The sequence below is a fragment of the Oncorhynchus mykiss genome, chromosome 15, assembly GCF_057628025.1.
Source record: "Oncorhynchus mykiss isolate SJ-2025 chromosome 15, ASM5762802v1, whole genome shotgun sequence".
NCBI classification, from domain to species: domain Eukaryota; kingdom Metazoa; phylum Chordata; class Actinopteri; order Salmoniformes; family Salmonidae; genus Oncorhynchus; species Oncorhynchus mykiss.
The window spans coordinates 27,469,159-27,495,024 of record NC_143036.1 but is presented as its reverse complement, the minus strand read 5'-3'; the positions used below and the strand labels follow the sequence as shown (position 1 = coordinate 27,495,024).

At 40.5% G+C, this 25,866-nt stretch overlaps 1 protein-coding gene across 1 annotated transcript in view; it reads right to left on the bottom strand.

Moving 5' to 3' along the window:
- LOC110489896 (uncharacterized) overlaps window positions 1-17,074 on the bottom strand; it is a 59,202-nt gene extending 42,128 nt beyond the window's left edge. Inside the window, exon 1 of the mRNA XM_021562862.3 lies at window positions 16,705-17,074. The gene's annotated coding sequence lies outside the window, so the exon portion shown is untranslated. The remainder of the gene's footprint in view (window positions 1-16,704) is intronic.
- Window positions 17,075-25,866: the final 8,792 nt, after the last annotated feature.

The following is a 25,866-nucleotide window of genomic DNA, read 5'->3' as shown; positions in this document are numbered from 1 at the left end:
GACATATCCCAATGGCTGCCCAGTTGTTCTTTCTGCCAATGAGTTACGGTGTAGTTTGTGTGACTGGGAGTAGCTGTGTTTGTGTGACTGGGAGTAGCTGTGTTTGTGTGACTGGGAGTAGCTGTGTTTGTGTGACTGGGAGTTTGTTTCATGTGTTACTATGTTTATTATCTGGATGCCCCCTCCTGTGTTGTTTCCAAGCTGTGTCCACTCCAGAGACCTCCCAAGATCCATTGAATCCACTGTCTCCATGGTGATGTGGCTTGTACAGATGCCCCCCCCCCCCCCACACACACACACACACTCTTTCTCTAGACAATATCCCAGTGTGTCGTTTTGCAGTGTCTGTGTTTTTTCCCTACTCTGTTGAGGCTTTATTCATTATTGTCAGCAGCTCTGTATATGGAAATTAATTGTGGGGCTGACGCCTCTCTCCATCTTATTCAATATTAATGCCGCCTCAGATTACCAGACGGCTCTACTCCAACCCCCAGGGAGTTGGGATCTCTTTAGAGCAGAGAGCAGAAAGAGAGAGAGCGAGAGAAAGAACCATATAAAGTACTCTCTAATTGACAAAGACAAGTGCCAAAAATCTCTATTTGAATAGACATACAGTACCAGTCAAAAGTTTGGGCACACCTAATCATTCCAGGGTTTTTCTTTATTTTCTACATTGTAGAATAATAGTGAAGACATCAAAACTATGAAACAACACTTATGGAATCATGTGGTAACCCCCCCCCCCCCCCCCCTCTTCAAAGTAGCCACCCTTTGCCTCCATGACAGCTTTGCACACTCTTGGCCTTCTCTCAACCAGCTTCATGGGGTAGTTGCCTGGAATGCATTTCAATTAACACGTGTGCCTTGTTAAAAGTTCATTTGTGGAATTTCTTTCCTTCTTAATGCATTTGAGACAATCAGTTGTGCTGTGACAAGGTAGTGGTGGTATACAGAAGATAGTATTTTACCAAATAGGGCTAAGTCCATATTATGGACAGCTCAAATAAGCAAAGATAAATGACAGCCCATCATTACTTTAAGAGATGAAGGTCAGTCAATTCTGAAAAATGTAAAAAACTTTAAAAGTTTCTTCAAGTGCAGTCGCAAAAACCATCAAGCGCTATAATGAAACTGGCTCTCATGAGGACCGCCACAGGAAAGGAAGCCCAGAGTTACCTCTGCTGCAGAGGATAAGTTAATTAAAGTTAACTGCACCACAGATTGAAGCCCAAATAAATGCTTCACAGAGTTCAAGTAATAGACACATCTCAAAATCAACTGTTCAGAGGAGACTGTGTGAGATTCAGGCCTTCATGAATTGCTGCAAAGAAACCACTACTAACTACTTCCAACTGCCGTGTATTTGTGAGATGCAGAGTAGTCCGCATGTGTGGTTCCCACCATAAAGCACGGAGGAGGAGGTGTGATGGTGTGGGGGTGCTTTGCTGGTTACACTGTCTGTGATTTATTTATAATTCAAGGCACATTTAACCAGCATGGCTCCCACAGCATTCTGCAGCGATACGTCATCCCATCTGGTTTGCGCTTAGTGGGACTATCATTTTTTTTTCAACAGGACAATGACCCAACACACCTCCAGACTGTGTAAGGGCTATTTGACCAAGGAGAGTGATGGAATGCTGCATCAGATGACCTGGCCTCCACAATCACCCGACTTCAACCCAATTGAGATGGTTTGGGATGAGTTGGACCGCAGAGTGAAGGAAAAGCAGCCAACAAGTGCTCAGCATGTGGGAACTTCAAGACTGTTGGAAAAGCATTCCAGGTGAAGCTGGTTGATTGACTGCCGAGAGTGTGCAAAACTGTCATCAAGGCAAAGGGTGGCTACTTTGAAGAATATAAAATCTAAAATATATTTTGATTTGTTTACCACTTTTTTGGTTACTACATGATTCCACATGTGTTATTTCATAGTATTGATGTCTTCACTATTATTCTACAATGTAGAAAATAGTAAAAATAAAGAAAAAACCTGGAATGAATAGGTGTGTCCAAACCTTTGACTAGTACTGTGCTTGCGAAGGTGGCTAATTCAGGGATTTTGGTGAAATGTCAGCTACTTTTTAATTAACTAGGCAAGTCAGTTAAGAACAAATTCTTATTTTACAATGACAGCCTACCCCTGCCAAACCCTCCCCTAACCCAGTTGTACGCCGTACTATGGGACTCCCGATCACAGGCCGGTTGTAATACAGCCCGGGATCGAATCATGGTCTGTAGTGTCTCCACTAGCATTGAGATGCAGTGCCTTAGATCACTACGCCACTCGGGAGCCCGAGTGATACATTGAGAGCAATAACATGAGGAGAACAGTTAATAATCCATACTATTAAAACAGGATAGACTCTGGGTTTCCAAACAAACTCATCTCTAAACCGGGATACTCTTCTAAAACCAGCCTTCTGAAGACCCTCATCCCTCTCAATCTGTCTCTCCTGAAGAGCTTTTTGCTCAGGCCATTCCTGCAGGCACTCTCAGTGCCCTTCATCCTCTGCTATCGTCTAATTTCCCTTAGGTGACCCTAGCTAGCTAACATCAGCCTGCTCCTTCTGAGCCAATTAATCAGATGGCTGCTCAATCATGAAATGAGCCACGTGTAGTAGAGAAAGGACGAGCAGCATATTCAGTGCCTTGCGAAAGTATTCGGCCCCCTTGAACTTTGATGGATGGATGGATGATGGATGGAGCCAAATACAGGACCATTCTGGAAGAAAACCTGATGGAGTCTGCAAAAGACCTGAGACTGGGACGGAGATTTGTCTTCCAACAAGACAATGATCCAAAACATAAAGCAAAATCTACAATGGAATGGTTAAAAAATAAACATATCCAGGTGTTAGAATGGCCAAGTCAAAGTCCAGACCTGAATCCAATCGAGAATCTGTGGAAAGAACTGAAAACTGCTGTTCACAAATGCTCTCCATCCAACCTCACTGAGCTCGAGCTGTTTTGCAAGGAGGAATGGGAAAAATTTCAGTCTCTCGATGTGCAAAACTGATAGAGACATACCCCAAGCGAATTACAGCTGTAATCGCAGCAAAAGGTGGCGCTACAAAGTATTAACTTAAGGGGGCTGAATAATTTTGCACGCCCAATTTTTCAGTTTTTGATTTGTTAAAAAAGTTTGAAATATCCAATAAATGTCGTTCCACTTCATGATTGTGTCCCACTTGTTGTTGATTCTTCACAAAAAAATACAGTTTTATATCTTTATGTTTGAAGCCTGAAATGTGGCAAAAGGTCGCAATGTTCAAGGGGGCCGAATACTTTCGCAAGGCACTGTACTTACTGTCAGAAGAAAAGGAATGTTTTATGAACCAAGCAACGACGAGAAGAGAAATGGCTACCATTATCCATTGTATCCTATAGACAGCCAGGCTATCATCACTTTAGCCCAGGGAACTCTCAGTTAACCCACAATAGCAAAACCGGCAACCGTCTAAAACGCCAAAGCTGGGTTGGGGAGGAAGGATGAAATCTGGGATTTGTGGAAGGACACTGCTAAGGGTAAAGATGGAAGAGAGGGGCATCTCCCCAACCGATTAGCAGGCGACAGTGACATGGGAGCACATTAATCAGTAGGCACCCTGGGCTGGCTCCTCAGCATATGGTGCATGGTTTAATCTTTAGCCCGTCTCTGATGAGCCCGGCCTGCATGGGCACCGCTGCTATGGCTTGAGTTTTGCTGTCGAAAGGAGCTAAATGTTCTGAAGTAAAGCGGAGAAAAGAGAAATGTTGTTCCTTTTGTATATCGGCCACAGTATTTCAGGCTCACTAGAAAGAGATCTATCCAAAGGAGTTTACAAGGAAACAGAAGTGCCCATTTAACCCTTTTAAAACTTCAGATTGAAAGCCACTTTAGAAAGGTGATGAGGGCATTAATTGCACTGCTTGTCAACAGGGGTCACAACCTGTCCACCATTAGTGGGTCTGTCGGAGTAATCCTCCTGCTTGAGCCCAGTCCAGCCTCAATAAATCGGGAGGGCGACACCTGCCAGCATGTTCCCCTTCATCACATGACCCTGGGTGACCATCCTGGGCCAGAGCACAGGGGTAGGATTGGCATGTGTCCCCCTTCACCTCTCCACCCACCAGGCCCTCTTTATAATCATATTAGTCCTATTCATCTGTACCACATTAAAAGGTCAGATCGATCCTGAACACGAGCCCTCGCTGTGCCTTCACTCACAAATGCCTCCAAATGTCTTTCCGTTTCACTTTTCACACTTAGGCAGCCATTATTGACCATTACTGACCATGAGAAGCTGTCTCAGAGGTAACATGGTAAACGTAAATCCGGGACACTCACATTAATACGATATGTTACGTTTAGTATGGTTATATAAAACAGATGGTTACTTAAGGCAAAAACATTGGTCGAGGTGGATGGGTGGTCGTATAACACGAAAGTCTAGCAACCCAAAGGCTGCAAGTTCTAATCTCATCACGGACAATTTTAGCTAATTAGCAACTTTTCAACTACTTACTACTTACTTTTTTAGCTACTTTGCAACTACTTATCATGTTAGCTAACCCTTCCCCTAGCCTTAACCCTTAAGCCTAACCCTAACCCCTAGCCTAGCTAACGTTAGCCAGCTATAATAATACGAAATGCTCTGAGACCAGGTTGACTTCAAAGCTTGGTATCAACTCTTCAAGCTGAGTAGTGAATCTATGGTTTAAAAAAGTCTAGAGTTTCTCAGGGCAAACATGCAACACCTGTCAAACTAACAATGAACTGGGTGACAAAGACTGAGCTGGTGAAAAATTCAGACAACTGGGGGATAAAGTCTAGTGTTAAGCCCAGCCTTATGACTTCCTTGTACAAAGGGTACCAGAGATTTGTGCACCCCTTAACCCTGAGGGGATTTAGCAATATGGCATGGAATGCCGAATTCCGATAACCAAATTGGACTCAAAATGTGTCCACGTGATCTGCAAAAACAACTCTCTCTATGATCATTGAAAAAGACAGCAGAAAGAAGGGCCATGACTATTTCAGGACAATCTTAAAACTGGCTAAATAATTACCTCAATTGAAACAATAACAAAGTGGTCACCTCACTTGTTTCAGTAAAAATCTGAGGGATGGGCCTGGAGAAATGCAACCACTCTCAAACTCATAGACAGAGCTATTGATGCAAGGAATCACCATCCATCATTTCGAAATTATAGTTTTAACTACACATTGTTTGTTTACATTTACATTGTTTGCAAACAGTGGAGTAAAAAAAGCTTATATGTTGAGTTCTGATGTGGTACGACTGTTGAAATTCAAAAGTTATATTCTTCAAGAATCAATGGGTATACAGTGCATTCGGCAAGTATTCAGACCCATTCGACTTTTCCCACATGTTGTTACGTTACAGCCTTATTCTAAAACGGACTAAAGTTTTCCTAATTGTTTATGAACTAAAACTGGCCCATGAGGCACAAGGACCCAAACCAGTAACTCATTTAGCAGAACCATACACCAAATCTGCAATACTACTGGCATATGTTTGGCTTTACACTCAGATTGCAATTTCATAACAAACGTTTCGCAAAACACAACACACAATTCTCTACCTTTGGCGCCTACCTTCACAACTAAAATATCTTGTGAGCAAATGAAAAGCAACACTGTTTAATAACAAGCTAAGCTCAATGACCAATTAATCACTTTCACATGTGCAAACACTAATCGTGTAAATGTTCACTTTGCAATCAAACCTTTGGTCTGGATAAAAAGGCTACAGGTGAATACTCCTGTGTTTGGAGAACAATGGAAGCAAACTTGGCAGAAAAAGGTGGAGGAAGAACAAGAACAAGATCAAGAACAAGGAGAGTAATCTCTGATGAAATTCAGGCAACTGTGGTCAACCATGGTTTGACCTTGAGAGAGCCTGGGCAGAGAGTGCAGCCCAATCTGAACCATGGTTTGACCTTGAGAGAGCCTGGGCAGAGAGTGCAGCCCAATCTGAGCCACTTCACCATAGCATCCGGATGTTCCAAAATGAGAAAAGGTACAACTGAAGTCGGAAGATTACATACACCTTAGCCAAATACATTTAAACTCAGTTTTTCACAATTCCTGACATTTAATCCTAGGATCACCACTTTATTTTAAGAATGTGAAATTTCAGAATAATAGTAGAGTGACTTATTTAAACTTTAATTTCCTTAATCACATTCCCAGTGAGTCAGAAGTTTACATACACTCAATTAGTATTTGGTAGCATTGCCTTTAAATTGTTTAACTTGGGTCAAATGTTTTGGGTAGCCTTCCACAAGCTTCCCACAATACGTTGGGTGAATTTTGGCCCATTCCTCCTGACCGAGCTGGTGTAACTGAGTCAGGTTTGTAGGCCTCCTTGCTCGCACACACCTTTTCTGTTCTGCCCACACATTTTCTATAGGATTGAGGTCAATGCTTTGTGATGGCCACTCCAATACCTTGATATATCCAATATATATATATAGCCTCAATATATCCACATAATTTTCCATCCTCATGGTGCCATCTATTTTGTGAAGTGCACCAGTCCCTCCTGCAGCAAAGCACCCCCACAACATGATGCTGCCACCCCGCGCTTCACGGTTGGGATGGTGTTCTTCGGCTTGCAAGCGTCCCCCATTTTCCTCCAAACATAACAATGGTCATAATGACCAAACAGTTCTATTTTTGTTTCATGAGACCAGAGTACATTTCTCCAAAAAGTATGATCTTTGTCCCCATGTGCAGTTGCAAACCGTAGTCTGGCTTCTTCCTTGCTGAGAGGCCTTTCTGGTTATGTCAATATAGGACTCGTTTTACTGTGGATATAGATACTTTTGTACCTGTTTCCTCCAGCATCTTCACAAGGTCCTTTGCTGTTGTTCTGTGATTGATTTGCACTTTTCGCACCAAAGTACGTTCATCTCTAGGAGACAGAACATGAGTCCTTCCTGAGCGTTATGACAGCCGGATGGTCCCATGCTGTTTATACTTGCATAGTATTGTTTGTTCAGATTAACGTGGTACCGTCAGGCATTTGGAAATTGCTCCCAAGGATAAACCAAACTTGTGGTCTACAAAATGTTTTTCTGAGGTCTTGGCTGATTTCTTTTGATTTCCCCATGATGTCAAGCAAAGAGGCACTGAGTTTGAAGGTAGGCCTTGAAATATATCCACAGGTACACCTTCAATTGACTAAAATTATGTCAATTAGCCTATCAGAAGCTTCTGAAGCCATGACGACATTTTCTGGAATTTTCCAAGCTGTTTAAAGGCACAGTCTTTTTTGTATGTAAACTTCTGAGCCACTGGAATTGTGATACAGTGAATTATCAGTGAAATAATCTGTCTGTAAACAATTGTTGGAAAAATGACTTGTGTCATGCACAAAGTAGATGTCCTAACCAAAACTATAGTTTGTTAACAAGAAATTTGAAGTGGTTGAAAAACAAGTTTTAATGACTCCAATCTAAGTGTATGTAAACTTCCGACTTCAACTGTATGTACTCCATACATTGAACCTCTCTACTACTTTTACTACTTGACAGTAGAACAACATAAAGCACAGTAAAGACCGTAGATTCCAATATACACTGTAAGGGGAAACAAAGTAAATGTTTAATGTACTATACTGTATGTATGAAATTGGGAGCAAAACTACTTTGTAACATGTTCATCTTGTATACTGTATTACTGTAGTGTTTACTGAACTACTGCTATTTTGTGTTTGTAGAACTGAAAGACGACCCCCACTTGGTGGTAGAACGTGTCTGTTCACAGATGAACAGGAGGCTGTCATTGGGCAAATGGTAGTTTAAAATAATGCCATAAGACTGTGGGGAAATCCAACAACAGGCTATTGAAAACTATGCCATATTCCATAACATCAGAGTGAACTTATCAACCATAGCCCGCAGCCTTAAAAACCATCTCCAGGATGAAGCAAATCTACAGAGTCCCATTTGAAAGGAATTTTCAAAGAGTGAAGGTACGAATATGTGCACGTACGTAATGTACTAACTAGTATTACACTCTGAAACATTAGACTCATTGTTGCCAGTGAACTCTACTATACAGCAATTATAGTATTTACTGTCATTTCAGAGAATCATGGAGTTGGATACAAGTCCCATCCCCCAGGAACTCATACTCATAGATTCAATTTAGCGAAGACAAGGAGAGGAAGGAGCATCATTGGTCAACGCGCTATCATTGAGGTACATGGCCAGCGTGGGGTAAATGTCACTATACAGTGCCTTGCGAAAGTATTTGGCCCCCTTGAACTTTGCGACCTTTTGCCACATTTCAGGCTTCAAACATAAAGATATAAAACTGTATTTTTTTGTGAAGAATCAACAACAAGTGGGACACAATCATGAAGTGGAACGACATTTATTGGATATTTCAAACTTTTTTAACAAATCAAAAACTGAAAAATTGGGCGTGCAAAATTATTCAGCCCCCTTAAGTTAATACTTTGTAGCGCCACCTTTTGCTGCGATTACAGCTGTAAGTCGCTTGGGGTATGTCTCCAGCAGTTTTGCACATCGAGAGACTGACATTTTTTCCCATTCCTCTTTGCAAAACAGCTCGAGCTCAGTGAGGTTGGATGGAGAGCATTTGTGAACAGCAGTTTTCAGTTCTTTCCACAGATTCTCGATTGGATTCAGGTCTGGATTTTGACTTGGCCATTCTAACACCTGGATATGTTTATTTTTGAACCATTCCATTGTAGATTTTGCTTTATGTTTTGGATCATTGTCTTGTTGGAAGACAAATCTCCGTCCCAGTCTCAGGTCTTTTGCAGACTCCATCAGGTTTTCTTCCAGAATGGTCCTGTATTTGGCCCCATCCATCTTCCCATCAATTTTAACCATCTTCCCTGTCCCTGCTGAAGAAAAGCAGGCCCAAACCATGATGCTGCCACCACCATGTTTGACAGTGGGGATGGTGTGTTCAGCTGTGTTGCTTTTACGCCAAACATAAAGTTTTGCATTGTTGCCAAAAAGTTCAATTTTGGTTTCATCTGACCAGAGCACCTTCTTCCACATGTTTGGTGTGTCTCCCAGGTGGCTTGTGGCAAACTTTAAACGACACTTTTTATGGATATCTTTAAGAAATGGCTTTCTTCTTGCCACTCTTCCATAAAGGCCAGATTTGTGCAATATACGACTGATTGTTGTCCTATGGACAGAGTCTCCCACCTCAGCTGTAGATCTCTGCAGTTCATCCAGAGTGATCATGGGCCTCTTGGCTGCATCTCTGATCAGTCTTCTCCTTGTATGAGCTGAAAGTTTAGAGGGACGGCGAGGTCTTGGTAGATTTGCAGTGGTCTGATACTCCTTCCATTTCAATATTATCGCTTGCACAGTGCTCCTTGGGATGTTTAAAGCTTGGGAAATATTTTTGTATCCAAATCCGGCTTTAAACTTCTTCACAACAGTATCTCAGACCTGCCTGGTGTGTTCCTTGTTCTTCATGATGCTCTCTGCGCTTTTAACGGACCTCTGAGACTATCACAGTGCAGGTGCATTTATACGGAGACTTGATTACACACAGGTGGATTGTATTTATCATCATTAGTCATTTAGGTCAACATTGGATCATTCAGAGATCCTCACTGAACTTCTGGAGAGAGTTTGCTGCACTGAAAGTAAAGGGGCTGAATAATTTTGCACGCCCAATTATTCAGTTTTTGATTTGTTAAAGTTTGAAATATCCAATAAATGTCGTTCCACTTCATGATTGTGTCCCACTTGTTGTTGATTCTTCACAAAAAAATACAGTTTTATATCTTTATGTTTGAAGCCTGAAATGTGGCAAAAGGTCGCAAAGTTCAAGGGGGCCGAATACTTTTGCAAGGCACTGTATGTGCAGCTATGAGCCACAATGGGGTCCTCCACCGCCATGCCACCCTTGGACCATATAACACTGCCCACCTCCTTAATTTCCTGAACATCTTAAATTTCAATCTTTTTCAGCCAGAGCAGAGAGGGCCAGGTGATCCTGAACAGCAAATGCATGTTCTAATTTGGGACAACGTGAGTTTCCATCGGGCTGCTCAGGTCCGCAACAGGTTCCATGACCATCCCAGGTTTACAATTCTCTATCTCCCACCCATATTCCACATTTCTCAACCCCATTGAAGAGTAGTTTTCAGCATGGCGGAGGAAGGTGTATGATCGCAAACTCCATGAACGTATGGCCCTTCTCCAGGCAATGGAGAAGGCCTGTGGTGACATTCCAGCAGAGTCCTGTCAAGGATGGATGAGTCATGCCAGAAGCTATTTTCCAAACTGTCTGGCCAAGGAGAATATCGCCTGTGATGTTGATGAAAATCTGTGGCCGGACCAAAACAACAGACATGACTGATTTTGCAGTGGTGTAAAACAATTAAGTAAAAATACTTTAAAGTACTACTTAAGTAGTTTATTTGGGAATCTGTACATTACCATTTAATATTTCTCACAACTTTTATTTCCTAAAGAAAGTAATGTACTCAAGTAGTATTTTAGTGGGTGTCTTTCACTTTTACTTGAGTCATTTTCTATTAAGGTATCTTTACTTTTACTCAAGTATGACAATTGGGTCCTTTTTCCAACACTGATTTTGTTTTTTCGCAATGGAGTATTTTGACAGTTTCTTTATCTATTCCGTACAATTGATCTAACGTACAGTAGTTCTTTTGCATATGCTAAATATATTTACTGTATGTTTGCTGTTTGACATGTACTGAGTCAGGTTGAAATATAAAACAAACATTTTTGCCTTCCTTGTTTGAGTACACACAAACAATATACAGTATAACAACAATCTTAGTCTTTACACTGAAACAGGTTTTGAGTATGTCACATTAGTGTGATCTCGTTCATCACTAAGTTAGATTCATTTGATGTGTGTGTCTCATTTGTATGCAGGGAGGACATGATTTTGATTGCTGTGTTTCATTTTGCAAGATGTCTTTGGGGCTTGTGGAAATTGGCTAAATGTTGTGTGTTTAGAGTTGAGTACCTGAGATGTAGTTCCAGCAAACGTGTGTTAACAATTGTGAAAAACTAAATTGTTTTTTTACCCTCAACAATCTACACACAATACCCCATAATGAAAAAGCTCAAATTTAGAAATGTTTGCAAATGTATTAAAAAACAGAAATATCACATTTACATCAGTACTCAGACCCTTAGTACTTTGTTGAAGCACCTTTGTGATTACAGCCTCGCGTCTTCTTGGGTATGATGCTACAAGCTTGGCACACCTGTATTTGGGCAGTTTCTCCCATTGTTTTCTGCAGATCCTCTCAAGCTCTGTCAGGTTGGATGCGGAGCACTCTGGCTGGGCCACTCAAGGAAATTCAGAGACTTGTCCCGAAGCCACTCCTGCATTGTCTTGGCTGTGTGCTTAAGGTCGTTGTCCTGTTGGAAGGGGAACCTTCACCCCAGTCTGAGGTCCTGAGCGCTCTGGAGCAGGTTTTCATCAAGGATCTCTCTGTACTTTGCTCAATTCATCTTTGCCTCGACCCTGACTAGTCTCCCAGATCCTGCTGCTGAAAAACAACCCCACAGCATGCTGCCATCACCATGCTTCACAGTAGGGACGGTGCCAGGTTTCCTCCAGATATGACGCTTGTCATTCAGGCCTTTTGACAAACTCCAAGCAGGTGGCCATGTGCTTTTCCTGAGGAGTGGCTTCCGTCTGGCCACTCCACCATAAAGTCCTAATTGGTGGAGTGCTGCAGAGATGGTTGTCCCATCTCCACAGAGGAACTCTTGAGCTCTGTCAGAGTGATCTTTGGGTTCTTGGTTATCTCTCTGACCAAGGCCCTTGTCCCCCATTGCTCAGTATGGCCGGTCGGCCAGCTCTACGAAGAGTCTTGGTGGTTCCAAGCCTCTTCCATTTAAGAATGTTGGAAGCCACTGCGTTCTTGGGGACCTTCAATGCTGCAGACATTTTTTGGTACCCTTCCCCAGATCTGTGCCTCAAACACAACCCTGTCTCAGGGGCTCTACGGACAATTCCTTCGACCTCATGGCTTGGTTTTTGCTCTGACATGCACTGTTAACTGTATATAGACAGGTGTGTGCCTTTACAAATCATGTCCAATCAATTTTATTTCACAGGTGGACTCCAATCAAGTTGGATCAATGGAAAGAGGATGCACCTGAGCTCAATTTTGAGTCTCATAGCAAAGAGTCTAAATACTTATGCAAATAAGTTATTTCAGTTTTTTAAATATATTTTTTAAAACATTTTTTAAAAATATATATAAACCTTGTTTTCACTTACTTTGTCATTATGGGGTATTGTGTGGAGATAATTAAGGAAAACATATAATTTAATCAATTTTAGAATAAGGCTAATGTAACAAATGTGGAAAAAGGGAAGGGGTCTGAATACTTTCCGAATGCACTGTATATAATTAAGTCAAAAAATGTATGTAACTAAGGACTCTAGCTTTGAAAGTCCTTATGTAGGCTAGATTAGAAAATATACAGTATCTGTTGACTGTCTTGGACAATAGTCTTATAGGCTTGAGCGCAGCTCTTTAAGATAACCGTCCAAACCTGTTGAAATCCACTGGGAATTACTGGTCCTTAGTCTCCAGAGGGACTGGGGATCATCTGGGAGTTTGACATAAGCAGGTTAAATATCTAAGCCAGCTCTTGTTTTTGTGTTTTGTGGAGAGTAAGATCAGCCAACCATGCTGAAAAGCAGTAAACAGGATGTATGAGGAATTAAAGGCACAATCACTTCAACCTGCTGCTGATACTTCCTTAGAGACTGAAAACATATGAAGAAGATATTCTCTAACCTAGGGGTGCTTGCGCAAGATGACTTAGCCGAGCTTCCATTGGAAGTTAGAGAGGATCACAAGACCAGCTTGTTGTCACATTGAAGTTGGCCGGAGAGGACCCTGCCCCTTCCTCTTGGGGGACCCCATTGTCACAGGGGATGAACGACCCGAGCGTCAGTGGGTGGAGGTGTAGAATCGGATCGACGTGGCTGCAGCCGAGGAATGTAAGGAATTCCCAATGTAAACACGTCGTCTTCATGCTTGGCCGGCTGCTGCCTGCGCTCTTATCTCCCTGTGCCCATCGGGCCCTTTAATCAACATAATGGCTACTTATCTATTACCACTGCTTTTCCTGTAGTTGCTGATGTGATTATGTAGCTGGGGCCTCTGCTAGCACTGGCCAGGCCTTTTGTGTTCCTAAAGCGTCCGGTGGTTGGTATATCACTGTTCACTCAGATACCCCCCAATGCACAGACAGACCTCAGTCTGATACTGGTCTCTATACAGTGTAATGGCTTTTGAAATGTCACCACCATTGAGAGCCATTTTTTTGCGAGGCTAACCGCTCTGCTTGGCTGGCCAACGCTCCTCCATCTCCTATGGGAGCGCTCTCTAGCTGATAGGATCATAAGTGGCTAAGGGGGAAATGTACTTTTCTTCCTGGTTCGAATAGAGCGCTTTCGCTGTTCCAAACAAACAGTCTTCAGCGTGTCACCAACTCCTGCGGTTCTTGTGTGTGAACCCTCAACTCTTTCGGCTTAAACGAAACTCATTTCTAAGGCAGCCGAGTCTGAAAGCGCATCGCTAGACGCTAATGCTGTGTGACATTTAGAAAATGGAGGAAAGGAGAAGCAGGTGGCTGTTTTTTCCTTCCCTCTCTTGTTCTATGAAATCCTGTTTTTCCAGCATGGTGCTTTTGTCAGCACTAGAGGTAGTGAGTTCTAAGTCTACCCTGAGCATGTATAGTTTGCGGGGGACACATTTACTCAGGGGGGGGTAAATTCCACCTCATGCTGTAAGGCCTAGTCGTACCATGCTCCGCCAGTCATGGGGGCTCTTGTGGAACTGTTATGTAGCCTGGTGCCCTGACTAGCCTACATTCCAACACTTTCACACGGTCTTGCAATCACAGAGCTTCACTACTACCGTATTTCTCCACAACCCAGAGCCAGACACCAGATTTTTCCTTTGCCTGAACCATCCCTGATAATTTTGTTGGAGGGGGCCTGATGTTTTGGATGGGAAAGTAGATACTTTCCGGGTGTTTTTTTACTGCTGAAGCAGACTTTTCCTGACAATTTTGATAAGACCGCAGGATGTCCAACCACTGGTCCCCTGACGCTCCTCTAGATGAGAGAAGACAGATAGGTCTATAAAGTGGGAGGCAGTTGCTGTCAATACCAGACAGTCAATACACTTTCCTAGGTCTGCCCTCCATCACAAGCACATCAGAAAGGATCATGGGGGATTGGACCGGGATAACCCATAAATCTCCCAGATGGAATGGTTCATGTCCTCTACATGTCACTCCTCCAGTTAGGACAGCTTAACATTGGGGTTGAATAAAAGCCAGTCACAACATTTTGGTTCTAGTTCTTTGTCATGGTAAACAATGACAGCATTTGGTCTTTATCTCGGACAACCTAGATCAGTACTAAAACAGTTCATTTTGACTTGACAAATTCATGTAGCTAACTCATCAAGGGTGACAGACAATCTAAATTCTAAAGAGACTGCCATCCTGCGAGTTATTTTGTTTACTTAGTCCCTTGGATTGGATGCGTCCTTCGTGTATTTCACTAACCAGTCTCTGAGATCCACATACAGCATGTCAGATGGATCCCAAGGAAGCTGTCAGTTACAGATGTCAATGCCCCTTAATGACCCCGCCCCTTCCCCCGCACACAGCAGTGGAGGATTATCCACAGAACAAAGAGGGTGGGGGGGGGGGGGTTCTGTGGAGAACTGGGGACCAATATTCCAATAACAATGGTAAGAGTGACCAGCAGGCTCAATTAACACGCACTTAACAACTACACAATTTACTACCTCACTGTTGCTGAGGAAACAAAGCCAAAGTTTCCAGCTAAAAAGGTCTTCAATGTGAGGGAGAAGATAATCGTCTTGCTGTTTAAGAGAGTGCCGCTTATAATGCACTTCCATCGGTCCTGCGGGAATTTACCCTTTAATGGAAGAAAAATGTGCTTGCTGTCTCTGCCATGTCTTCCTTCTCAATGGTTTCTCAGTTTCACATACACAGTAGTTTTCATGAATAATACATTCCATAACCAGTCAACTACAACAACAATGGATGGATTACAACATGGAAATAGCGGTCAAGTGGTAAAACAGTCTGTTTGATGAAGTGTAATCTCGTTCCCAGACACTTTCGCCCAAACGCAATAGCCTGGGGACGAGATTAGATGAAGTGTTAATTGTTATGATGAATATGGTTCAGGGTTCAGTAAACATGACCTACAGCGAGCTCCAAAAGTATTGGGACAATGACAAAGGTATTGGGACAAATTCACTTATGTGTATTAAAGCAGTAGAAAGTTACGTATTTGGTCCCATATTCAAAGCACACAATGACTACATCAAGCTTGTTACTATACATTTGCTGGATGCATTTGCTGCTTGTTTTGGTTGCGTTTCAGATTATTTTGTGCCCATTAGAAATTAATACATTATTGACCATTCAATTATTTTGGGCACAAAATAATCTGAAACGCAACAAAAACAAACAGCAAATGCATCATCTAACAAATGTGTATTCACAATCTTGATGCAGTCATTGTATGCCATGAATATGGGACCAAATATGTAACTTGTTACTATTTTAATACAGAAAATATACAACTTGTTACTATTTTAATACAGATAAATGATACAATATTTTTGGTCCCCTAAAATGGGTTGACTATGTATTTAAAAAAATGCTGTAACTTCTAAACGTTCACCCAACATGGGTGAAAATACCCTGAAATGAAAGCACTTTAACCTCATAGTCATTGTATTATTTTCAAATCCCAAGTGCCGGGGTACACAGCCAAAACAACAAAAAGAGGCACTGTCCCAGTACTTTTAGAGCTTACTGTAGGTTGTCACCACTCCTGTTGGGTTTTAGGTCCGGCATTCAGTGTATACTTGAGACCACCGGTTGGTCATTAGTTCAGGGTCAATTACGAAAACGTCCATGTGCCCCCCACCTCCCAAAGTCGCCACGTGCATGGATGAATCCCTAACTTGGCTAAGAAATGGCAATGATACGACATAAAATGGTTCAATTGCATTTGATGATGGTGGAAATATACCCACAATTGTTTGCTCTGCATCCTTTTTAACAGGAATGTACAGTACTTTTACAGTATCTCTCCCCAATTATTTTCATACTGTGGAACATCAGGTTCGTCTTCCCACAGGCCAAGTGCTGCAACAGTCTACTAGAAATAGAACCAATTTACACCGGAGGCAACACCACCACAGTCAGATACAGTAACTCAACAATTTGTCTTTTAGCCAATTATTGAGCGTCTTTGTTTCTAAACCATGACTCGTGTATTGTATTCCCTTGGCTCTCACAACCGTGAACTGTAATTAATAGCTGATGAATGGGTTATTAATTGATTAGACAGAGTTGCCCGAGTAGCCTGGAGGCCTATTGATATCATTACTCCGAGTGAGTCTCCTGAAAACATTCAAGAGTCGCAGACAATCGCACTCACATAGGCTACGCGCGCGAAAATAACTGTACCGCGGTTGTAACAATGTAACAACAAACGCCAGAGTAGCTACATCTACACAAGAGGTTAGTAACCCAGTGATGCATATATCGACTATCGACTCACGAATGCACGAAACGTGTTACAATTTGAGCAAATAATAGCCTAGGGGCCACACAAATGATTCGGCTTACCTATTACACAAGGTGCGTCGGTACGTCGGGCACTCCGCGTATCCCAGTCAAATGAATCCCCAAAAGCCGCTGTGTCACCACTCCAGTCACACAAGCCGCGCGCACGTGTCTGGTTCCGAACCAGAAAGTCACATGAGCTCCATGTTCAATCCGAGGGAGCTCTATGTTGCTGCCCAGGAGGAGCCATTCAGTTTTTTTCAACACAATAGGATGGCGGGGATGCCTCCACTGAAATCCTTGGACCTGACAACGCTAGCAAATAACCACTTGGTGGAGGTAACAGGCTTCGCAAATATGAGGCGCATCATATGTGATTAGGCTACTGTGCGGGTGCACAAGGAACTAAATGACTGTTGGATTTTCGTGGCGTGAGTACAGCCGCGGAATTTTAATGAGGACATATTGCTGCAACGTCAGGCACAGCTTTTTGGTCCTGACTCAGATTAGGGGCTACGTTTCCAAGAGCCCCTGCGGATAAGCATGAATTGTCCCATTAACCTGTGGCTTAAACTGGGGTCCACAAAGAGCGTTACTTTGTATTCTTTAACAAATCTACTTTGAGACAAAAGTATACACATCACACACATGGTTATGGGTTTAAATTAAATACATATGTACCATGTATGGTAGAGTTGAAATGTAAGTTTGCAACCCAATATTACACTTTATATACATCACAGAAGACTGAAATATAACAAAACACCTAGTTTGTTTATTGAGCTACACTGAGGTGACTGTTCACAAATGCTCAGCTGGTCTATATATTCCCCAGTATCTTGTCAACATGTGCCCTGACAACAGAGCAGATACTGTATCTTATACCAATCTGCCCGTATGTGGTTTTACCCATAAGGCATTTTAAGGTGTAAAAAACCCCTCAAAAATGTCAAATTGTATCAAATATTTATATTCATTCCTACATATGACAGTAGTTTCATGGCCAAAAGGAAATTATTTAATGTAGACAATAATGTCTTCAGTGTTTGGGTTTAGGCCCAGAAATGAAGGGCATTCAATGTAAAACAAATCCAAGACAAACAAATCTAAGAACTAAAGTTCTGTTGCTAAGGATTCTATGACACAGTTAGCCTTTACAGTTGGGACTGCAAGTTTGTGTTCCATTTTTTGTGTGGATTGGAACTCAGAGCGACAAGACCAAGGGTCCCGACCAATCATCACACAATTTGAACACTACCAACAAAAGGAGCTGATCAAAAGCAGGTGAGGGGAGCTTAAAGGGACCAAATTCGGTTTCAATTACCAATTTCCAAGGTAGATAAATGAACTTCGTAAGAGACTGTATCCGGTACAAAGGCAACAGAGGGAGAAGAGTAAGCGTGCCTTTCTCATTGTGGACAAACTCTTTATAGATGGACAGCTATTCCAAGACAGCTCCATAACACCATGGCTGTACTAAATTCTACAGGGACTTCAGGTTACGAACAAAAGAAAGTATGGGAACTGTAAAAAATATCTGACCACTATGAAGTGGATATGAACACACACGTACTCAATTACATGCTCGCTTACACATACGGACTTATACATACACACACACCTGATCTCGCTCTCTCTTCTCACTCTTTCTCTCTATTGTCGAGAACTGTTTCATAATTTAATATGTTTTTCATTTGTATATCTTTTTTATTTATTTGTCTACAAGTTTAAATATGTGTACAAGCAAGGGGAAGATATCAGAATAGGGGCATTGGGGAATAATATTGTACGGAATACATTTGTACCGTAGTGAAGCCATCTCTAGAGTAATGCAAGGTATCTTTCATGATCATGTGAAACATCAATTACTATGGAAATGCTGGGATGTGTTTTTCAATGATGTTAAAAGTGATTATGATGCAACTATGACGGTGATATGATATGGATTACAATTATCATCTTGAATATTAAGGCTATACTCACTTCATGTTACACACATATACACTTAACCATGCAAATTGGCAGAGTTATTATTTATTTGGACAGCACACATTATAGTCTTACTCTTCTACAGACATTGTACACACTCTCACTAAATCACATCCATTATCATACACATCAACCTACTCAATTTTACTACGCACATATCTTGTCTCAATTTTCTAGCATTGGCTCGCAGACAAACAGGCAAGGGAATAAAACAAATATTGCTAGAACCTATTTCTTGAATTCTAAATATCAGACATTTGAAAGCTCTAATTTTGACCGTCATAATACCTCTGATGGCAGTAACTTACAAGCAGTAATTATGGTCAATTTAGACTAAGAATAGTATCTAGTAATGGTAAGGGCTGAAATAAGTATAGCCAGTTAAAATTGTAACGGTTTAGCAGGTTATAAAAAAGATCAGTATACGTGGCTAAAACAAAAGTAATACAACATATGCTGTTTACAGGAAACTCACTCTACATCCTTAGATGAAGTTGCGTGGAAAAAGGAATGGGGTGGTGACAATTTTCTGTCGTGGACAAAGGAACTCAAAAGGTGTGATGATATTAATTAACAAAACATGTGATCTGAATGTACAAATAGTCAGGAAGGATTCGCAAGGAAGTTGGATCCTTTTGAATATAAAAGTGGACGAAAAAGAGATTTGGCTCAATCTATATGGTCCAAATCAGGATGATCCATACTTCTTCAAAAACATTTATACCAATTTATTGAATTTACAGGCAACAAATTATCATATAATTATGGTAGGAGACTATAACACAGTGCTCAGTACCTCAATGGACCGTAAAGGTAATCACTCTACAAACGATTATCACCGTGCCCTTAAGGAAATCACAAATATTATGGGCACATTAGAAAAAGTGGATATTTGGAGACTAAAAAATCCCGACCTAGTGAGATATACAGTTGAAGTTGGAAGTTTACATACACTTAGGTTGGAGTCATTAAACTCATTTTTTCAGCCACTCCACAAATTTCTTGTTATCAAACTATAGTTTTGGCAAGTCGGTTAGGACATCTACTTTGTGCATGACACAAATAATTCTTCCAACAATTGTTTACAGGCAGATTATTTCACTGACAATTCACTGTATCACTATTCCAGTGGGTCAGAAGCTAAATATACTAAGTTGAATGTGCCTTTAAACATCTTGGAAAATTCCAGAAAATGATCATGTTACGTTTTTGATCATGTCATGTTTTTAGAAGCTTGGAGGTGTACTTGTGGATGAATTAAGGCCTACCTTCAAACTCAGTGCCTCTTTGCTTGACATCATGGGAAAATCAAAAAAAATCAGCCAACACCTCAGACATTTTTTTTTTAGACCTCCACAAGTCTGGTTTATCCTTGGGAGCAATTTCCAAACGCCTGAAGGTACCATGTTCATCTGTACAAACAATAGTATGCAAGAATAAACACCATGGGAAAAGTGCAAATCAATCCCAGAACAAAAAAGACAGACTAATGTTTGCAACTGCACATGGGGACAAATATCGTACTTTTTGGAGAAATGTCCTCTGGTCTGATGAAACAAAAATAGAACTGTTCGGCCATAATTACCATCGTTATATTGGAGGAAAAAGGGGCATGCTTGCAAGCTAAAGAACACCATCCCAACCGTGAAGCACGGGGGTTGCAGCATCATGTTGTGGGGGTGCTTTTCTGCAGGCGGGACTGGTGCACTTCAAAATAGACGGCATCATGAGGATGGAAAATTATGTGGATATATTGAAGCAACATCTCAAGACATCAGTCACGAAGTTAAAGCATGGTCGCAAATGGGTCTTCCCATTTGACATTGATCCCAAGCATACTTCCAAAGTTGTGGCAAAATGGCTTAAGGACAACAAAGTCAAGGTATTGGAGTGGCCATCACAAAGCTCTGACCTCAATCCTATAGAACATTTGTGGGCAGAACTGAAAAAGTGTGTGCGAGCAAGGAGGTCTACAAACCTGACTCAGTTACACCAGCTGTCAGGAGGAATGTGCCAAAATTCACCCAACGTATTGTGGGAAGCTTGTGTAAGGCAACCCAAAACATTTGACTCAAGTTAAACAATTTAAAGGCAAAACTAATTGAGTGTATGTAAACTTCTGACCCACTGGGAATGTGATGAAAGAAAATACAAGTTTAAATTAATCAATCATTCTCTCTACTATTATTCTGACATTTCACATTCTTAAAATAAAGTGGTGATCCTAACTGACCTAAGACAGGGAATTTTCACTAGGATTAAATGTCAGGAATGATGAAAAACTGAGTTTAAAAGTATTTGGTAAGGTGGAAATGGAGGAGACTAAATCAAGGTAGTCGTCTTAACTACTTTGTCTCTTTCTCTCTTGCATCAAAGGTTTAAAAAGTTTTAATTGGAGACAGAATGCGATCGGATCATCATCTAATTGGCATTCACATAACTCTTATAGATTTTCCACATGGATGGGGATATTGGAAATAACTGAATTTTTCCAGTATAATATAGGTTCAGCAAATCCCCTTATTGTTTGGGATACCTTTAAATGTACCTTCAGAGGTCATTCAATTCAATATTCATCAATAATTAAAAAAAAGCTGTTTCTGGCTAAAGAGACAAGACTAACAAGGGAAATCCATGAACTAATAGTACAGGTAGATGGCAATAAAAACGATACTACAGAGATACAAAATAAGTTAGAGGAAAAACCCAAAAAACTTGAGGAACTTATTCAATGTAATCTATTACAAAAATAAAGCAAACTGGATGGAATATGGAGAAAAATGCACAAAATTCTTCCTGAATCTCCAATACGGGAACGCTACCAAAAATAATATGCATAAACTCGTTACTGAAGACGGAGTCATCTATATAATTGTAAATATTTTCTAAATATCTAAATATTTTAGGCAGATGTTCTCTTTTCTGTTTCATCCTCTCCCACTGAATGAAGATCACAGTAAGGAATTCTTTCCAAATAATATAAAAAATGGAAAATTAACAAATATACAGAAAGATCAGTGCGAAGGCCAAATTACAGTAAGATTTTTTTGATGTTATTAAATCCTTTAAGTCTGGAAAAACCCCAGGGCTTGATGGCATACCGGTAGGTTATCATACCTAATTTGCACATGCTGTATATAGATTTTTCTACTGTATTATTGATTGTATGTGTCAAACTGCTTTGCTTTGTCTTGGCCAGGTCGCAGTTGCAAATGAGAACTTGTTCTCAACTAGCCTACCTGGTTAAATAAAGGTGGAATAAAATAATAAAATAAAGAGGTATATCTTTTTTGATACATTAAAAGCTCCCTTGTTAGATTGTTTTAACTACTCCTATAGAAATGGTAGTCTGCCAGGTACTCAGCAGGAAGGTCTGATTTTTCTATTATTAAAATGAGACCCATATGGCAAATATAAAGACCCATCTAAAACACTGGCGGCCCCTTACACTTCAATGTTGTGATGCAAAAATTATTGCGAAATTAATAGCACTCAGAATTAAAAGTGTTTTACCAGGTATTGTTCATCCTGATCAGACAGGTTTTTTTTACATGGACGATACATTGGAGATTATATACAACTACTAATAATAGAACGTCAAGAAACATCTAAGAAGCCAGGCCTGGTATTTATAGCGGATTTTGAAAAGGCATTTGATAAAGACTGGGTTTTATTTATAAATGCCAGAATTCAATTTGTGATTCTCTTATAAAATGGGTAAAAATAATGTATATCAACCCCAGGTGTAAATTAGTAAATATGTATACTTCTCAGAGAGTTTTGAATTGTCAAGAGGAGTTAAACAAGGGTGTCCGCTGTCACCATATCTATTCGTTATGGCCATCGAAATGCAAGCTATTGAAATCAGATCCATTAACAGCATTAGAGGATTAGAAATGCTTTAAAACAATGTATGCAGATGACTCAAGTTTTATATTCAGTACACTAGCTGCAATGTCTCATTGAAGATCTAGATAACTTTTCTGTACTCTCTGGACTAAAACTTAATTCTGATAGATGTACAATATTACGTATTAGATCTTTAAAAAATACAACTTTGACATTTCCCTGCAGTTTAACTATAAAATGTGCTGAGGGTGAAGTAGACATACTTGGTATTCATATCGCAAAATAGAAATAAGCTCTCCACAATGAATTTCAATAGAGAACTTGTAAAAATAGACAACATCATGCAACCATGGAGAGGTAAATACTTGTCTATTTAATGAAAGATTTGCCCTGATTAACTTCTTAGTCTTATCTCAGTTTACTCACTCACTTCTGGTGCTGCTTACTCCTGATGATTTGTTTTTCAAATCATGTGAGCAAAAAATATTTATTGTTATCTGGGACGCTAAATCAGACAAAATAAAGCGTGCCTATCTATATAACGAATATGAATTGGGTGGGTTGAGATTAAATATAAAAGCACTAAACCTCTCTCTAAAAGCCTCACTTATTCAAACGTTTTATTTGAACCCTAAATGGTTCTCAAGTAGATTACTAAGAAAAGCTCATCCATTGTTTAAAAATGGCCTTTTTGCCTTTGTGCAGATTGCCATGTCTTATTTTCAATGAATTGAAAATTATGCATTTTTTAAAAGTATCTTTCTTTTTCAAACAAGCATTGCAGATCTGACTACAATTTCAATTTCATCCCCCTGAAAAGAGAACAAATATTACAACAAATATTATGGCTGAACTCAAATGTGCTGGTTGATAAAATACCTGTATTTATGGGAAAGATGTTTGAAAAGGGTATTATGTTCTTAAATGATATTGTAAATTGGAATGGTAGAGTTATGTCCTTCATGGACAGAATTGGAAGGTCTGCTCAATCCAAGAGTACAACCAATTGATTACAGCATTACCCCAAAAATGGAGGCAGGTGGCAACGGGAGGAGGTAGGGAACTGCTCTGTCTGCCCAATATAAAGGATCAAAACTGGCAGAGGAATAAAAATAGCATATAGGAAAGTATACCAGTTTCATTTGAGGACCAGGATGTTGACAACTGTGTCATACAGATTGCAAAATAGTTGAGAAGATATTTTTTGATGTACCGATTCCATGGTACAGGGTGTATGAGTTGATATATAAAACGCAAGATTCAAGACTTTGTGCTTTTCAGCTAAAATTATTACATATAATTCTTGCCACCAACAAAATGTTGAATATTTGGATAATAAAATCATCGAAGCTCTGCAGATTTTGTTGTGAGGATACAGAATCAATAGACCATTTATTTTGGTATTGCCCTCAGGTAGCCTGTTTTTGGTCTCAGGTTCAGCAATGGCTGAAAACACATAGCATTGATCTAAAATTGACCCTAGAAATTGTACTGTTAGGAGATCTGGAGAGACCGGGTCAGTCAATTACTAAAACTCTTAAATAATTTTACTATCTTCAACTCGCAATCTGTGGATTCTATTAAATGACATAGATTGAAATTGTATGTTAAACATCACAGCATAGTTGAAAGATACAGTGCCATGCGAAAGTATTCGGCCCCCTTGAACTTTGCGACCTTTTGCCACATTTCAGGCTTCAAACATAAAGATATAAAACTGTATTTTTTTGTGAAGAATCAACAACAAGTGGAACGACATTTATTGGATATTTCAAACTTTTTTAACAAATCAAAAACTGAAAAATTGTGCGTGCAAAATTATTCAGCCCCTTTACTTTCAGTGCAGCAAACTCTCTCCAGAAGTTCAGTGAGGATCTCTGAATGATCCAATGTTGACCTAAATGACTAATGATGATAAATACAATCCACCTGTGTGTAATCAAGTCTCCGTATAAATGCACCTGCACTGTGATAGTCTCAGAGGTCCGTTAAAAGCGCAGAGAGCATCATGAAGAACAAGAAACACACCAGGCAGGTCCGAGATACTGTTGTGAAGAAGTTTAAAGCCGGATTTGGATACAAAAAGATTTCCCAAGCTTTAAACATCCCAAGGAGCACTGTGCAAGCGATAATATTGAAATGGAAGGAGTATCAGACCACTGCAAATCTACCAAGACCTGGCCGTCCCTCTAAACTTTCAGCTCATACAAGGAGAAGACTGATCAGAGATGCAGCCAAGAGGCCCATGATCACTCTGGATGAACTGCAGAGATCTACAGCTGAGGTGGGAGACTCTGTCCATAGGACAACAATCAGTCGTATATTGCACAAATCTGGCCTTTATGGAAGAGTGGCAAGAAAAAAGCAATTTCTTAAAGATATCCATAAAAAGTGTTGTTTAAAGTTTGCCACAAGCCACACCAAACATGTGGAAGAAGGTGCTCTGGTCAGATGAAACCAAAATTGAACTTTTTGGCAACAATGCAAAACGTTATGTTTGGCGTAAAAGCAACACAGCTGAACACACCATCCCCACTGTCAAACATGGTGGTGGCAGCATCATGGTTTGGGCCTGCTTTTCTTCAGCAGGGACAGGGAAGATGGTTACAATTGATGGGAAGATGGATGGAGCCGAATACAGGACCATTCTGGAAGAAAACCTGATGGAGTCTGCAAAAGACCTGAGACTGGGACGGAGATTTGTCTTCCAACAAGACAATGATCCAAAACATAAAGCAAAATCTACAATGGAATGGTTAAAAAATAAACATATCCAGGTGTTAGAATGGCCAAGTCAAAGTCCAGACCTGAATCCAATCGAGAATCTGTGGAAAGAACTGAAAACTGCTGTTCACAAATGCTCTCCATCCAACCTCATTGAGCTCGAGCTGTTTTGCAAGGAAGAATGGGAAAACATTTCAGTCTCTCGATGTGCAAAACTGATAGACATACCCCAAGCGACTTAGAGCTGTAATCGCAGCAAAAGGTGGCGCTACAAAGTATTAACTTAAGGGGGCTGAATAATTTTGCACGCCCAATTTTTCAGTTTTTGATTTGTTAAAAAGTTTGAAATATCCAATAAATGTCGTTCCACTTCATGATTGTGTCCCACTTGTTGATTCTTCACAAAAAAATACAGTTTTATATCTTTATGTTTGAAGCCTGAAATGTGGCAAAAGGTCGCAAAGTTCAAGGGGGCCGAATACTTTCGCAAGGCACTATATGTGTTGCGTAGAAACGCAAAGTGGGTGGCCAGCAGAGATAGATGGGATGGGCTGAGGGAAGCTGAGGGTTGGGATGTGGAATTAGAGACAAGTGGGAGTGGAGATGCTGTGCGGGAGATAGAATGATGGTCAAAAATCAAGTCAAAATAAAACATAATAAAAA